The sequence below is a fragment of the Mesoplodon bidens genome (genome assembly GCF_964165515.1).
Source record: "Mesoplodon bidens genome assembly, chromosome: 2".
Taxonomy (NCBI): domain Eukaryota; kingdom Metazoa; phylum Chordata; class Mammalia; order Artiodactyla; family Ziphiidae; genus Mesoplodon; species Mesoplodon bidens.
The window spans coordinates 172465844-172474327 of record NC_138177.1 but is presented as its reverse complement, the minus strand read 5'-3'; the positions used below and the strand labels follow the sequence as shown (position 1 = coordinate 172474327).

Below are 8484 nucleotides of genomic sequence, written 5' to 3'. Positions count from 1 at the left end.
TATGGGGAGGGGGAAGGGTAAGCTGTGACAAAGCGAAAGAGAGGCATGGACATATATACACTACCAAACGTAAGGTAGATAGATAGTGGGAAGCAGCCGCAGAGCACAGGGAGATCAGCTCGGTGCTTTGTGACCGCCTGGAGGGGTGGGATGGGGAGGGTGGGAGGGAGGGAGATGCATGAGGGAAGGGATGTGGGAACAGATGTATATGTATGACTGATTCACTTTGTTATAAAGCAGAAACTAATTAAAAAAAAAAAAAAGAGAAATCTAGAAACAATAAATGCTGGAGAGGGTGTGGAGAAAAGGGAACACTCTTGCACTGCTGGTGGGAATGTGAATTGGTACAGCCACTATGGAGAACGGTATGGAGGTTCCTTAAAAAACTACAAATAGAACTACCATATGACCCAGCAATCCCACTACTGGGCATATACCCTGAGAAAACCATAATTCAAAAAGAGACATGTACCAAAATGTTCATTGCAGCTCTATTCACAATAGCCCGGAGCTGGAAACAACCTAAGTGTCCATCATCGGATGAATGGATAAAGAAGATGTGGCACATATATACAATGGAATATTACTCAGCCATAAAAAGAAACGAAACTGAGCTATTTGTAATGAGGTGGATAGACCTAGAGTCTGTCATACAGAGTGAAGTTAGTCAGAAAGAGAAAGACAAATACCGTATGCTAACACATATATACGGAATTTAAAAAAAAAATGTCATGAAGAACCTAGGGGCAAAACGGGAATGAAGACGCAGACCTACTTGAGAATGGACTTGAGGATATGGGGAGGGGGAAGGGTGGGCTGTGACAAGGCGAAAGAGAGGCATGGACGTGTATACACTACCAAACGTAAGGTAGATAGATAGTGGGAAGCAGCCGCAGAGCACAGGGAGATCAGCTCGGTGCTTTGTGACCGCCTGGAGGGGTGGGATGGGGAGGGTGGGAGGGAGGGAGATGCATGAGGGAAGGGATGTGGGAACAGATGTATATGTATGACTGGTTCACTTTGTTATAAAGCAGAAACTAATTAAAAAAATAAATAAATAAACTTAAAAAAAAATGGAAAAAAAAAAAGTGTATATTGCAATGCCTAGAGAAATCACTAAAAACCTACAAAAATATCAAAAAGTAGAATTAAAATCATGCATTTTAAAAGATTTGTTAGTGGGTACAGAGGGAACGTATCTCAACATAGTAAAAGCTATTTATGACAAACCTGAAACCAATTTAAAACTCAATGGTGAAAAGCTGAAAGCTTTCTTGCTCAAATCCAGAACAAGACAAAGATGCCCACTCTCACCACTTCTATTCAACATAGTATTAGAAGTCTTAGCCACAGCAATTAGCCAAGAAAATGAAATAAAAGGTATCCAAATTGGAAGGGAAGAGGTAAAATTGTCATTGTATGCCAGTGACATAATGCTATATATAGAAAAACCCTGGGACTTCCCTGGTGGTGCAGTGGTTAAGAATCCGCCTGCCAATGCAAGGGACAGAGGTTCGATCCCTGCTCTGGGAAGATCCCACATGCTATGGAGCAACTAAGCCCGTGCACCACAGCTACTGAGCCTGCACTCTGGAGCCCACGAGCCACAACTACTGAGCCCACATGCTACAACTACTGAAGCTCATTCTCCTAGAGCCCACGCCCTGCAACAAGAGAAGCCACCGCAATGAGAAGCAACAAAGAGTAGCCCCCGCTCGCTGCAACTAGAGAAAACCTGTGTGCAGCAGCAAAGACCCAACATGGCCAAAATAAAAATAAAGAAAAAGTAAATTTAAAAAAAAAAAAAGAAAAATCCTAAAGACTCCACACAAAAACTACTAGAATTGATAAACAAATTCATCAAGGTAGCAGAATACAAGATTAACATATAGAAATATTGGTTGCATTTCTTAACACTAACAATGAAATATCAGAAAGGGAATGTAAAAAAAAAAAAAAAACCTTTTAAAATTGCACACACATGGGCTTCCCTGGTGGCACAGTGGTTGAGAGTCCACCTGCCGGTGCAGGGGACACGGGTTCGTGCCCTGGTCTGGGAGGATCCCACATGCCGTGGAGCGGCTAGGCCTGTGAGCCATGGCCCCTGAGCCTGCGCATCCGGAGCCTGTGCTCCGCAACAGAAGAGGCCACAGCAGTGAGAGGCCCGCTTACCGCAAAATAAATAAATTAATTAATTAATTAAAATTTAAAAATAAAAATAAAAAGCTTTTCTTTAAAAAATAAAATTGCACACACAAAAATATAAAATACTTAGAAATAAACCTGACCAAGGAGGTGAAAGACTGATATGCTGAGAACTATAAAACATTAATAAAGAATATTGAAGATGATTCAAAGAAACGGAAAGATAACCCATGTTCTTGGATTGGAAGAATTAATACTGTTAAAATGAAAAAACATGGTACTGATGAACCTAGTTACAGGGCCGGAGTAAAGAGCGAGACATAGAGAATGGACTTGAGGACACGGGGTGGGAGGGGGAAGCTGGGGAGAAGTGAGAGTAGCATCGACATACGTACACGACCGAGTGTAAAATTGTCGGCTGGTGGGAAGCAGCCGCATAGCACAGGGAGGTCAGCTCCGTGCTTTGCAATGACCTAGAGGGTGGGATAGGGAGGGTGGGAGGGAGGCTCAAGAGGGAAGGGATATGGGGACATGTGTAGGCATATGGCCGATTTGCTTTGGTGTACAGCAGAAACTAACACAGTACTGTGAAGCAATTATACTCCAGTAAAGATCTATTTAAGCATGACCCTCGACGTCCTTGCCATCTTTCGTGCTGCAGTCTCTGGACCCCAGCCTCCGCTTCTTCTCGCCATGGATCCCAACTGCTCCTGCACCACAGGTGGATCCTGAACGTGTGCCGGCTCCTGCAAATGCAAAGAGTGCAAATGCACATCCTTCAAGAAGAGCTGCTGCTCCTGCTGCCCCATGACCTATGCCAAGTGTTCCCAGGGCTGTGTCTGCAAAGGGGCCTTGGACGAGGGCAGCTGCTGCACCTGAAGGAGGGGAGAGCCTGCTCCCAGGTGTAAATAGAGCAACGTGCACAAACCTGCATATTTTTTATAAAACCTGACACGTTTGCTACATTCCTCTTTTTTTTGTCCTATAAAATACAAGAATGGTAATAAAAGTGATTGGCTTTAAAAAAAAATCTATTTAAAAAATATTTATATATTGTTAAAATGGCCATACTACCCAAAGCAATCTACAGATTTAATGCAATACCTACCAGATTACCCATGACATTTTTCACAGAACTAGAACAAATAATCCTAAAATTTATATGAAACCATAAAAGACTCAGAATTGCCAAAGCAATCCTGAGGCAAAAGAACAAAGCAGGAGGCATAACCCTCTCAGACTTCAGACAGTTCTACAAAGCTCCAGTTATCAAAACAGCATGGTATTGGCACAAAAACAGACATATGGATCAATGGAACAGAATAGAGAGCCCAGAAATAAACCAACACACCTATGGTCAATTAATCTTCAACAAAGGAGGCAAGAATATACAATGGGAAAAAGACAGTCTCTTCAGCAAGTGGTGTTGGGAAACTTGAACAGCCACATGTAAATCAGTGAAGTTAGAACAAATCCTCACACCATACACAAAAATAAACTCAAAATGGCTTAAAGACTTAAACATAAGACATGACACCATGAAACTCCTAGAAGAGATCATAGGCAAAACATTCTCTGACATAAATCATACCAATGTTTCCTTAGGTCAGTCTCCCAAAGCACTAGAAATAAAAACAAAAATAAACAAATGGGGCCTAATCAAACTTACAAGTTTTTGCACAGCAAATGTAACCATAAACAAAACAAAAAAACAACCTATGCAATGGGAGAAAATATTTGCAAACAATGGGACTGACAAGGACTTAATTTCCAAAATATGCAAACAGCACATACAACTCAACAACAAAAAGACAAACAACCCAATCGAAAAATGGGCAAAAGACCTAATAGACATTTCTCCAAAGAAGAAATATGTATGGCCAATGTACACATGAAAAGATGCTCAACATTGCTAATTATTAGAGAAATGCAAATCAAAACTCTAATGAGGTACCACCTCACACCGGTCAGAATGGCCAACATTAAAAAGTCTACAGGGCTTCCCTGGTGGCGCAGTGGTTGAGAGTCCGCCTGCCGATGCAGGGGACACGGGTTCGTGCCCCTATCCCGGAAGATCCCACATGCCGCGGAGCGGCTGGGCCCGCGAGCCATGGCCGCGGAGCCTGTGTGTCCGGAGCCTGTGCTCCGCAACGGGAGAGGCCACAGCAGTGAGAGGCCCGCGTACAGCAAAAAAAAAAAAAAAAAAAAAAAAAAAAAGTCTACAAATAACAAATTCTGGAGAGGGTGTGGAGAAAGGGAACCCTCCTACACTGTTGGTGGGAATGTAAGTTGGTGCAGCCACTATGGAAAATAGTATGGAGGGTCCTCAAAAAACTAAAAATAGAGCTACCATATGATGCAGCAATCCCACTACTGGGCATATAACCAGACAAAACTATAATTCAAAAGGATACATGCACCACTATGTTCGTAGCAGCACTATTCACAATAGCCAAGACATAGAAACAACCTAAATGTCCATCAACAGATGGATGGATAAAGAAGATGTGATACATATATACAATGTGGAATTGGAATACTGCTCAGCAATAAAAAAGAGTGAAATAATGCCATTTGAAGCAACATGGGTGGACCTAGAGATTATCATACTAAGTGAAGTAAGTCAGAAAGAGAAGGACAAATACCATATGATATCACTCATATGTGGAATCTAAAATATGACACAAATGAACCTATCTACAAAACAGAAACAGACTCACAGACATAGAGAACAGACTTGTGGTTGCCAAGGGGGAGGGGGGTGTGGTAGGGAGGGATGGATTGGGAGGCTGAGGTTAGCAGATGTAAACTGTTATATACAGAATAGATAAACAAGGTCCTACTGTATAGCACAGGGAACTATATTCAATATCCTGTGATAAACCGTAATGGAAAAGAGTATAAAAAAAGAATGTATATATATGTATAACTGAATCACTTTGCTATACAACATAAATTAACACAACATTTCAAATCAATTATACTTCAATTAAAAAAAGATTTGTTTAACACAAAGAAGGCAATATATAAGGAACAGGAACAACAAGAGGTGAAACAAGTAGAAAACAAACAGCAAAATTGCAGACCAACTCTAACCACATCGGTAATACATTAAATGTGAATGAACTAAACCTTCCTTCAAAAGGCAGAGGTGTCTTAGACTGGATTAAAAAGCAAGATCCAACTATATGCTGTGTACAACAAAGTAAAAGGATAGGAAAGGATATACCATGCAAACAAAACCATGAGAGGGCTGGACTGGTCATATTAATAACAAACAAAAGAAGCTTTAAGATAAAGATTATTACTGTAGACAAAGAAGAACATTTCAGGTCAATATGGCATAAGGATATAACAATTATAAATGTATATGTCTATGATAAAAATGGCCCAAAATACATGAAGATTTTAATACTCCTCTCAGTAATTGATAGAAAAAGTAGTCAGAAAATCAGGAAGGATACAGAACATTTGAATAACACTATCAAGAAAATTTACCTAATTGACCTTTATAAGACTCCACCTAACAAAAGCAGAATATACATTCTTTTAAAGTGTACATGGAGCCTTCACCAGAATATACCAAGTATTGGGCCCAAAGTAAGTCTCAGCATGTTTAAAAGGATTGAGATCATACAGAGTATACTCCTTAAACACAAAAGAATTAAAGTAGAAATTAATGCAGAAAGAAATGTGGGAACCCTCCCCCATCAAATACCTAGAAGTTAAACATAATGCTTCTAAATAACTCATGCTCAAAAAAAGACATCACAAAGGAAATTAGAAAAATATCTGGACCTGAAGGAAAATTTTAAAAACATATCAAAATGTGCAGGGTTTAATTAAAGCAGTGTTTAGAGGGAAATTTATATCTTTAAATGCTTATATTAGGAAAAAAAAAGGTATAAAAAATAATTATCTAAGTTTCCACCCTAAGAAGCTAGAAAAGGAGAAGAAATTAAACCCAAATTAAGTACAAGAATGGAAGTAATAAAGGGAAGAGCAGAAATTAATAAAATAGAAACAATTAAGAAAATCAATGAGACTAAAATTTCCAGTATAAACTGGAAGATCTAAAAAAGATGCACAGCAGGGTAACTATAGTGAATAATACTGTACTGCATATTTCAAATTTGTTAATAGATTAAATCTTAAATGCTCTCATCACAAGAAAAACAATTGTAACTATGTACGGTGATGGATATTAACTAGACTTGTGATGATCAATTTGCAGTATATATAATATTGAATCATTACATTGTATACCTGAAACTAATATAATGTTATATCTCAATTTTACCTCAAAATTCAGAACGACTCAAGTCAAATTTTACGAGATGAAAACTATAATGCAATATACAAAGGGACACAGGAGACTTTTGGGGTGGTGGATTTGTTCTCATCTTGATGTGGTAAAGGTTTCACTAGTGTATATATATGTCAAAATGTATAAAATTATACCCCCTAAAATATGTAGTTTATTGTATGTTAATTATGGCTCAGTAAATCTTTTATGGAAGAAATATAAACAAGAGAAGAAAAAGGACAGCAAGAGAATATTATGGACTTTATGCCAAGAAATTTGAAAACGTAAAGGAAATGGACAAATTTCTCAAAAGATAAAAATTACCAAAACTGACTCAAGAAGAAAGAGAAGATCTTAATATACCTATATGAAGTTAAAATTTTGAATTGGTAATTAAAAACCTTCCCACAAAGAAAAGGTCAGGCCCAGATGACTTTCACTGGTGACTCCTAATCAAATACGTAAGGGAGAAATACTACCAATTCTGCAGAAACTCAGAAAATACAAGAAGCATTTCCCTATTCATTTCATGAGGCTGGTATTATCCTGATAGCAAAGCCAGACAAAGAAATCACAAGGAAAAAAATCCTATAGATACATACTTCTCATGAACATGGATACAAAACTATTTTTAAAGTATTAACAAATCAAACCCAGCAATATATACAGAGGATAATACATCATGGTTGTTTGAGGTTCATCTCAGAATGCAAGTTTAGCATAACATCCAAGCATCAGTAAATATATTACACCATATTATCAAAGGAGAAAAATCATATAATCACCTCAGTAGATGCAGGAAAAGCATTTGTCAGCATTTATTCACAATAAAAACTCTCAGCAAACTAGAATAGAAGGGAACTTCCTCAGTGTAATAAAGAGCATCTGTGAGGGGGCTTCCCTGGTGGCGCAGTGGTTGAGAGTCCGCCTGCCGATGCAGGGGACACGGGTTCGTGCACCTGTCCGGGAAGATCCCACATGCCGCGGAGCAGCTGGGCCCATGAGCCATGGCCGCTGAGCCTGCGTGTCCGGAGCCTGTGCTCCACAACGGGAGAGGCCACAACAGTGAGAGGCCCGCGTACCGCAAAACAAACAAACAAAAAGAGCATCTGTGAAAAACCCACAGCTAGCATCACATTTAATGTTGAAAGACAATGCTCGCTACCTCAAACCAGGAACAAAACAAGGACGTCTGCTCTCACCACTTCTATTCAACATGGTACCACTATGCACCCATTAGAATGGGTAGGATTAAAAGCAAACCAAAACACCTGACTATACCAGGTTATATTGTACACTTGAAACTAATAATATAGTGTTAGATGTCAATTTTAAAAGACCCAAATCAGGGCTTCCCTGGTGGTGCAGTGGTTGAGAATCTGCCTGCCAATGCAGGGGACACGGGTTCGAGCCCTGGTCTGGGAAGATCCCACATGCCGTGGAGCAACTAGCCCCGTGAGCCACAAATACTGAGCCTGCGCGCCTGGAGCCTGTGCTCCGCAATGAGAGGCCACGATAGTGAGAGGCCCGCGCACCGTGATGAGGAGTGGCCCCCACTTGCCGCAACTAGAGAAAGCCCTCACACAGAAACGAAGACCCAACACAGCCATAAATAAATGAATAAATAAATAAATAAATAAATAAATAAATAAAAGAGATCTAGATACTCTTAAAAAAAAAAAAAAAAAAAAAAAGACCCAAATCAAATTTTGAGATGAAAACTATAATGGAACATACAGAGGAACACAGGAAACTTTGGGGATGATGGTGAGGATATAGGGAAACTGGTACCCTGTGCATTGCTGGTGGGAATGCATAGTGGTACAGCCACTTAGACAAACTGCTTGACAGGCTTCCTAAAAAGCATTTTATCTCATGATCTAGTAATTCTAGCCCTAAACATCCACCTAAGCAAATTGAAAACAGACGTCCACACAAATATTTGTATGCCAATGATCACAGCAGTATTATTCATTAAATCCAAAGAAATGGATTCAACCTAAACGTCCTCCAACAGGAGAATGCTGAACAAA

At 39.5% G+C, this 8484-nt stretch overlaps 1 pseudogene across 1 annotated transcript; it reads left to right on the top strand.

Moving 5' to 3' along the window:
* Nucleotides 1–2838: 2838 nt before the first annotated feature.
* On the top strand, nt 2839–3024 carry LOC308605537 (metallothionein-1E-like; annotated as a pseudogene). The gene has a single exon. The product of its transcript is annotated as a metallothionein-1E-like (transcript).
* Nucleotides 3025–8484: the final 5460 nt, after the last annotated feature.